Consider the following 9,092-nt stretch of genomic DNA (forward strand, 5'->3'; position numbering starts at 1 on the left):
GAGACAGAAGGATTGCAAGTTCAAGGCTGAACTTGACAACTTAATGAGCTCCTGTCTCAAAAAAAAAAAAAAAAAGTCTGGGGACACCAATGGTAGAGCATCTCTGGAGTTAATCTCCAGTATTAAAACAAAGACAAAAAAAACAAAGAAAAGAAAAATCTTTCAAAACTAAAGGAAATTAATCTTTTAATAGTAACTCTTCAAGGGCTGGGGATGTGGCTCAAGCGGTATCGCGCTTGCCTGGCATACGCAGGGTGCTAGGTTGGATCCTCAGCACCACATAAAAAAAAATAAAAATAAAATGTTGTGTCCACCGAAAACTGAAAAATAAATATTAAAAAATTCTCTCTTTCTCTAAAAAAAATAGTAGCTCTTCAAGTAGTTGGGAGTGGGTATTGGCACAGAGGCAAAGGACTGTGTGTAAGATTATATTGAACTAGTTATATTTCTTCTACCTTTATTGCCATCATTTTGTTTGTATAGTTCTAACACAATTTCCATTTGGAGTGTGATTAGTGCTGTAGTAGATGTATAGAACTCCCCAAAGAAAATGGATGGCATTAGAGCAGATTATGCTAAGTGAAGCTAGCCAATCTTTAAAAAACAAATACCAAATGACTCCTTTGATATAAGGGGAGGAAACAAGGACAGGGTAGGGACGAAGAGCTTGAGAAGAAGATTTACATTAACAGGGGTGAGAGGTGGGAGGGAAAGGAAGTGAGAAGGGAAATCGCATGGAAATGGAAGGCGATCCTCAGGGTTATACAAAATAACATATAAGAGGAAAGGAGGGGTAAGACAAGATAATACAAATGGAAGAAATGATTTACAGTAGAAGGGGTAGAGAGAGAAAAGGGGAGGGGAGGGGAGGGGAGGGGGGATAGTAGACAATAGGACAGACAGCAGAATACATCAGACACTAGAAAGGCAATATGTCAATCAATGGAAGGGTAACTGATGTGATACAGCAATCTTTATACGGGGTAAAATTGGGAGTTCATAACCCACTTGAATCAAACTGTGAAATATGATGTATTAAGAACTATGTAATGTTTTGAACGACCAACAATAAAAAAAAGGAAAAAAAAGAATATTAATATAGATTAAAAAAAATAAAAAATAAATAAAAGTTTATTTAATTGAAAAGTGAAAAAAAAAAAAAGAACTCCCCAAAGAGGTTACTGTCATTTGATGTTCAAGCTCTCCTAAGGAAAAAAGACTTATTTTAAAAATGATATAGCTGGTTGTTAGAGTGCTTGCCTAGCATATGTGAGGCACTGGGTTCAATCCTCAGCACCACATAAAAATAAAATATAGGTATTGTGTTCATCTACTATAAAAATATTTTTTTAAATGATATCAGAAATATGTAGAAAGATGTGATTTTTTTTCTCCCCAAAACTTACAGCTAGTGAGTTGCAGAGTAGGGCTCAACCTTACCTTTTGACTTTAGATTCTAGTCTTTCCATGTTGCTCTTCTACTTCTCAATACAAAGTTTCCTGCTGATATTCTAAGTAAATCTCTCATAGCATCAATCTCCCTCTCCCCCTCTTGCAGTACTGGAATCAAACTCAGGGTCTTATGCATATTGGCCACGTGTTCTACCACTGAGCTATATCACCAGCCCTTCCTCTATCTTTTATGGGGTCATGTATTCACTTATTAGTTCATTCAGCTAACCACTCTTCTCTAATATTACACTAGGGAGGACACAGAAGATCGAAAGTGATTTTTATATTAGGGAGACAGAGTTTCCTGAAAACAGAGAACTTCTAGGCGTCCCCAAAAGTCTGAGACCCCTAGGTCTTCTATCATCTTAAGGTTCTTGTCTCCATGCATCTTGGTTCATTACTATTCTAACTCAGTCTCCCACCTCATTCTGTCACTCCAATGAGCTTTTTGCAAAGTTCTATCATCAAGAAACACTTTATTGCCTATCCCTTCTCTGAAATGCCCATTGTTTCTTGTCTATGTCAACCTGAAGCTCTTTCAAATGGTGTGTGCTTTGTTTCCTCCCAAGCCCCACACCCTGGCCACACTCAGTGCATTTCAGTGCTTAGAAAAAGGCATGTATCCTCTTCCCTCTCTGTTGATACTCCAGAATATTTTTGCTCTTCATGTTCTCAAAAATCCCCACTGACTTAAAGCACACACCATCAGTCTGGCAACCGAGGGCACCTTTGTTCTTATAGTCCACTAAGAGTCTTGCTCTACTTCCCCCATTCATAAAGAGTTAAGCACATGGATCAAGCCTTCCTCTCCACCATCATTCCTCTCATCCACCTTGGCCATTTGGTAAAGCTCTCCTTTCCATGTTCTTATCCTGCCATGACTTCAGCTTCTCCCTCCTCGGTGATAAGCTTGACTTATTATTATAGTACCCATACCACCTCCAAAATTTCATTTTCATGCATCCCAATTTCTAACAACTTCTACTTTTCCAGCTCACTTTTAAAATACCTTCATCTTTGCTTCCCCTGGGACCACCATTGATTCTCCTAGTTTTGCACCCTTTATCATAGCTCATAATATCTTTTCTTTCCTTACTCAGCTCAGGTTAGCCATGGTGCATATCATAAATAATTCCTTGGATACATTTTGCCATTCATTCTCTTTGACCCAGCAAACCTTCTTCTGTGTATAAACCCAGCTCCTGATCTATTCTAAACTTGCAGTTGAGCACCTAACACGGGCGAATTAGAACACAATGTCATATTGACTGCTAAGCTTTAAATTTACAAACATGCTCCTCAAGTGGACAGACCCTTAGCATGGCCTGGTCATTCTACTGCATTTTTTCAATCCCAAGAGGGCTAGTAACAATGTCCCTTTGTCTTGATCCCCTCTCTGCTTGTTCTCAGCTGATCACTTTGACCTTTGTTTCATTGAGAACATAGCAGCAATCAGAAAAGGGCTACTCCAATTCCCATCAACAAGTTCAGCAACCTGCCTTTATTTGCAGTCCCTACTCTATCTTCTCTCTGTTCCTACAGAGAGGAACCAGCCCCGTTTTGGTGCAGGGCCAAAGTCACACTTATACAGTGATTACTTGCCTCTTTTCTGCATAAGGTCTGTCCTACAGTTATTCTCCCTCTTTCTTGTGTTCAATTTTCCCTTTCTACTAGGTTATTTTTATCTTATTGTTCTTGCATCATCCCATCTTTAAAAACTCTCTTGGCCCAATATGTCTTATTGAGTGTACCACCAACTTTATGTCCCCTTGTATAGCAAAATTTATTAAAATGTCTGTCCTCAGCTGGTGGCCACATACATATAATCCCAGCAACTTGGGAGACTGAGGCCAGATGATTACAAGTTCCAGTCCAGCCTGGGCAACTTAATGAGATCCTCAGCAACTTAGCAAGACCCTCATCAAATTAAAAAATAAAAAAAGACTGGGGATGGAGCTCAGTAGTAAAGTGTTTCTGGGTTTAGCCCCAAGTACAAAAAAAAAAAAAAAGTCTGTCCTTATTTCATATCCTGTCTTTAAACAACCAGTTAGACTTTGTTTCCCAGTGCTCCATTGAAATACCTCTTATCAAAGTCAACAATGATTACCTTTACACCCAATCCAATGGTTGGTCCTGAACCTTTATTTTCCCACACCTCTCAGGAGCAAAGCTGTGCTCCCTTGGCCTCAAAGCACTTTTTTTTTCCACTTAGCCCACAAGACCTTACAGTTCCATGGTTTTCCTCTAAATCACTGATCGATCCTTGAAGCTGCCTTCCAGGTAATACTCACATGCTCTTTTTTTCACTAAGGTGATAGATAGAACTGGTTAGAAACCTTAGGCTCTTACATAAATATTCACGTAGGATTATGGGCACAGAATGAGTCAATTTGAAGATCAAAATCATCCACTCTAATACAAACTTTACTTAGTGTATATTATAATTCAGGCACTTTGATAGGCCCTTCCCCCGTTTTTTGTTTGTACGAGGGATTGAATTCAGGGGCACTCAACCACTAAGTCACATCCCCAGCCCTTTTTATTTTTAATTTTGAGACAGGAGCTTGCTAAGTTGCTGAAGCTTAGTTTTGAACCTGCAATCCTCCTGCCTCAGCCTCCCAAGCTGCTGAGTTTACAGGCATGTGCCACCAAGCACGTGATATGCACTTTTGAAGAGAATGCATCATAATTGTTGCATCTAAAGAAGACACCACCTCTCCAATCCCTACATGAATCCACATTTATTTTGATACTTCTTAAAGGAAAAGACTTTTCATTTTTGCATTGAGATTTTGAGCTCCTTCAACTCCTATGGAGTATTAATGTAAAGTAGGATTAATCAAAAAATGTGTGTTAGGTATTTTATAAACATTAAGAGTCAGAGAAATTGATTATAGGGATTAAAAAGTTTAGACATCTAGGGCAAGATATTGCAAAACCAGTGTTTGTTTTTTAAGCAATGCTGCTAAGAAAATTGGTTTAGGAGAACAAAATCATAAACAGAGTTCCCAAGAATCTAGATTTTTCCTCTTTTTGCCCACAAAAGTTCTGTTTCTTGTACCTCAGAAAGCCATAGTCCTTTTAACAAAGGCCCTGAAAATGCACTTCCCCAAGGTTCCCATGACTGACCAATCGAAGTAATCTCCTCTATGCAGATTGGCACTTTTAACTTCAGCCACAAGGGAAAAAAAAGCTTTTGGAATTCTAGGTATCAGAAAGTGGGTACAAAAGCTATATCTATAGCAAGTGTCGATCTAGGGAGATGTTATATGTTTGGTGTTACATTTTAATCTTATATTTTTGGATATTAATTGTTTATTTCATAATGATACTAATCCAGAGCAAGTATACCTGGTGCTCTTTCAGTTTCCAAATGCACATGGTCTGTACTTACAACAGTTCCATGAAGTTGACCTGAATTAGAAATGTCCCTTTCAGAAGACACGAACATTGAGGCTTTGATAGATTAAATAACCTGTCTATGGGGTGTGTGAAGAGTGACAGTGGCTGAAAATGGATCTAAACTGCCACAGCTGCAAATCTAGGGCTCTTTCATTTTTACCCACATATGGGTTCTGTTGTGGAAAGGAGAAAGCCAACAATATTTGTGATTTTGCTGCTGGTTAGGCCAATCTCTTATTTGCCACGTCTTACTTTTTATGACACCTGGGGTGAAATACAGACCTTTGATTCCAAACCCTGCAGAGTTTGGTGAGGAAGGAGTGTTGAGCCCTCGTGGGTAGTGTGTTTAGATTCCTATCTCATTGAGTCAGAGTTGCTGAGAAAAGTAGGGGAAAGGGCATGGGCTGGAAGGAAGTTTCTCATAATAACAAGGAGTGCTAGTGTCTGCTTCCCCGTGCCAGGTGTGTCCTTGTGTATGTTATACACCCTCCAGGGGACAGACCTAGCAAGATGATATGGGGTCTCAAGTGGGAGTGACTTGGCATCTGCATGGGGCGGGGGGAACCTAGTTAGAGGTGGTGAAGTTGCCCATGATCATCAGTGAGGGTGTCCTGTGTCATCTTTTCTCCAGCATCTATTGTCAAGCATTCACCTCCACATACCTTTAAACAGTTAAAAAAAAAATGTTTTTCTGTTTTCACAACCATTTTATGTCAATAGCAAATAATAAGTCACAAAAATGCCCAACTGGCAAGAGTAATTTCTTTTTCTTCCTTTCCCCTTTTCTTTCTTTCTCTCTCTCTTTAAAGTTTTTGGAGTTTTATTCATAGATAATTAGCAGTATTTGTTCTAGTTATCATCACAACTTACATTTGCAAAGATTTGATCATGTCAAACTTACTGCCTGGCAATATGGTAATTGCCATAGAGTGTTGAATGCTTCTTCCTAAATCTACCTGAAAAGCACCTGAACAAGGAGAAAAGTATAAATTTGAAGAAAAGGTACTTTAAAAATTAATGAGCTGGGTACAGTGGCACATGCCTATAATCTCAGAGGCTAGGCAAGCTGAAGCAGGAGGATCGTGAGTTCAAAGACAGACTCAGCAATTAGTGAGGGCCTACACAACTCAATGAGACCCTGACTCTAAACAAAATACAAAAAAGGGCTGGGGATTTGGCTCAGTGGTTAAGTGCTCATGAGTTCAATACCCCATACTAAAAGAAAAAAAAAATTTCTTGAAAAATTCTTGAAGCATCTGCAGGATGCCCAGTATAAATATATCAGGGCAGAGGCAGGACAGGGGAGGGGAAATAGCTGGAGCCTGGGGTGGAGGATGGCTGGGGAGGGGTGTAGGAGAGAAAACTGTCATAAAAACCCCATTGTGGTGCCTAGTGGATAAAAAGAGCCACAGATCGACTAATCATACTCCAAAAATGTCACTTTCATTTCTAAATCCTCACACTGGTATCTTCTCCCAGGACTGTTGCTTCCTAGCAGCTTAAATGCTAAACCTGGGCATCTCCTGGTGAGGTGGCAGCAAACCGATTGTCCACAATGGTTCTGCAGGGTCTGGAGCTCTTCACCAGGGAAGTGCTTATCCCCACCCCCTTCCGCACCCACTTCCACCGCCCACACGTAAATACACAGCACTGGGGAGAACAGGCATTACCCCTGGCCCCAAACACAAACTCTCCTGCCAAAATAACAATGCCTGAGGGCTAGAGGAGTGAGAGAGCACAGCGTGTACCCTCTGAAACAGAAGTCTTGAAACAGACAAAACAGGAATTCAGGAAAATCACTCTAGGTCTACTTCAGAAGACAAAGAAAACTTTCACACTTTCAAAACTTTTTTCAAACGAAAAAAGAAATCATAACTAAGAATTATGTATGTAACTAATCAGGCATAATGTTGAAATAAAATATGTGCTAGATGAGGAATATTATAGGATGGACAGAACTAAAAATCATTTTGAGGAGTGATAACAAAAACATCAATATCTAAGAGCAAAAAAGGGAAAGATGATTCATCAGACTTGCCAGAGACAATGTCAATTGGGTTTCCCTGTGTGAGCATTCACCGATTAGGAAATAAGATGAACGTGAATGAAGGATGGAAACAAAATGTATAGCATGGAGACATTAGTTTGACCAAGATCTGTGCAAGATTTCTACAGAAAAACTTTTAAAACTTGAATACATTTTCCCTCCTTCCTTTTGAAATCAGTCCATGTTTGGGTATGGGGGTGGGCAGGATGTAGAGGAAAAGTCAGTGTTAAAGCCTTTGGACAGAATACTCAGAAAACAAATGCTTTGCTCACATGTTCACTGCTGGGGCAGTGGTGTTGCCTGGACTTTGGACTCCTGTGGAAAACTTTGCAGCCTGCAAAATTATTATTAAATGCTTGTATTTCCTAATAAAAACATGAACAAATGTAATATTTCCCCCTCAAAGTCAGTTTCCTTAGTTGTTCTCTTCTCCATATAAAGACAAAACACTCATTTCAGCAAAACGCAAACAAGCAAACAAAAAACATACCATGATTCTATAAGGACGTGATTAACTCTTTCATGTGTTTATGGACGGTTCCTGAACAGATACATTAAAGTTGAAAAAAAAAATGTAACATCAATGCAGAAAATTTGAAGCTGATAGGGGGCTGGAGAATTTATATCAGATATCAGATATCCCTCTTTTGCAGTACAGGGTGTTTTGTTGCTGCTGTTTGGGGGTTTTGTTTTGTTTTTGTTTGGGTACCAAGCATTGAACCCAGGGACACTTAACCACTGAGCTACATCCCCATATCCCCTGCTGTTCCCCTGCCCCTTTCTGACACAAGGTCTTATGAAATTGTTTAGGGTCTCGCTAAATTGCTGAGTCTGGCTCTGAACTTGCGATCCTCCCGCCTCTGCCTCCAGAGTTTCCAGAATGACAAGTGTGTTCCTCCATGTCTGGCTATTTTTTTTTTGTTTGTTTGTTTTATTCTTATGATTTTTTTCGTTCTAATTTAAAAGCCACTTTTTCTTCACTTTCTGTTTTTACACTGCTAAACTGTTCATGGTGTGCTTCCCAAGTATTCTGTCATCAATACAAATCCACCCATCCTCCAGATGGGTCCACTGGCACCTTCCAGATGATTCATCATGCTTACACTGATGTCTCTGTTCTCTGACTTCAGGAATTGATGGCTCAAGGCAGAACTGTGTTCTTCAGTAGCCCCTAGTCCCAATTCACCAATTCTGGAATCCCCACAAAACAATGCCATCTCCCTCACACTTCCTCTCCTGCTACCATCTCAGTATGGGCTGAGAGATTTTATTAGACACACTCCTCTGTCTAATCCTATTGAAAGTGCTCATCCTCATATTATAGAAATCAGTACACAAAGAGCTGTTTCCTTCTGTGAAGGAAGATCAGCTAATTTCTTCAGGCAATGGTGTCTGATGAAAAAAAGAAAAGAAATATAGAAAATGGAAAGAAAGAAATGAGGGAGGAAAGGAGGGGAGAAAGGAAGGGAGGGAGAGAAAGGGAGAAAGGATTAAATATCCTGGAGTTGGATTTGTGCTATTTACTCTCTGTACCATCTCAGTCGGTTTATTTAACCTCCCAAGCTTTAACCTCCCAAACTTTAACTTCCTTTTTACTGGAATAATAAAATTAAAATATTTAAATTTGTGGTGAGGGTGAAATGAGTTAATTTACAAGTAACATACTTGAAAAATATTCAACAAGTGCGGGTTAACTGTGATGGTTAATTTTATGTGCACTGGACTATGAGGTTCCCAAACATATGACCAAATAGTATTATGGGTGTTTCTGTGAGGATAGTTTTGGATGAGTTTAACTTTTTTTCAGTATTAGGAATTGAACCCAAGGCCTGTGCCTGCTGAGCAAGCACTCCATCACTGAGCCACATTCCCAGTGCTTTTTATTTTTCATTTTGAGACGGGGTCTTGCTAAGTTGCCCAGGTTGGTCTCCAGCTTGCAGTGGTCTTGGCTCAGTCTCCTGAGTCACTGGGATCACAGGCATGGATCACAGAATCCAGCATGTTTAACATTTTAATCAATAGACTAAATAACGCAGATTGACCTATCTAACATGGTGAGCCTCATCCCATCACTTGAAGATTTGAGCAGAACTAAAAGTTCTATTGAGTGAGAGGGAATTCCTCCCACCTGACAACCGTCGTCCTGGAACATCAGCCTTTCCTTGCCTTTGAACTCAGAGAAGTAATCTCT

This window comes from Urocitellus parryii, chromosome 11 (assembly GCF_045843805.1).
Source record: "Urocitellus parryii isolate mUroPar1 chromosome 11, mUroPar1.hap1, whole genome shotgun sequence".
NCBI lineage: Eukaryota > Metazoa > Chordata > Mammalia > Rodentia > Sciuridae > Urocitellus > Urocitellus parryii.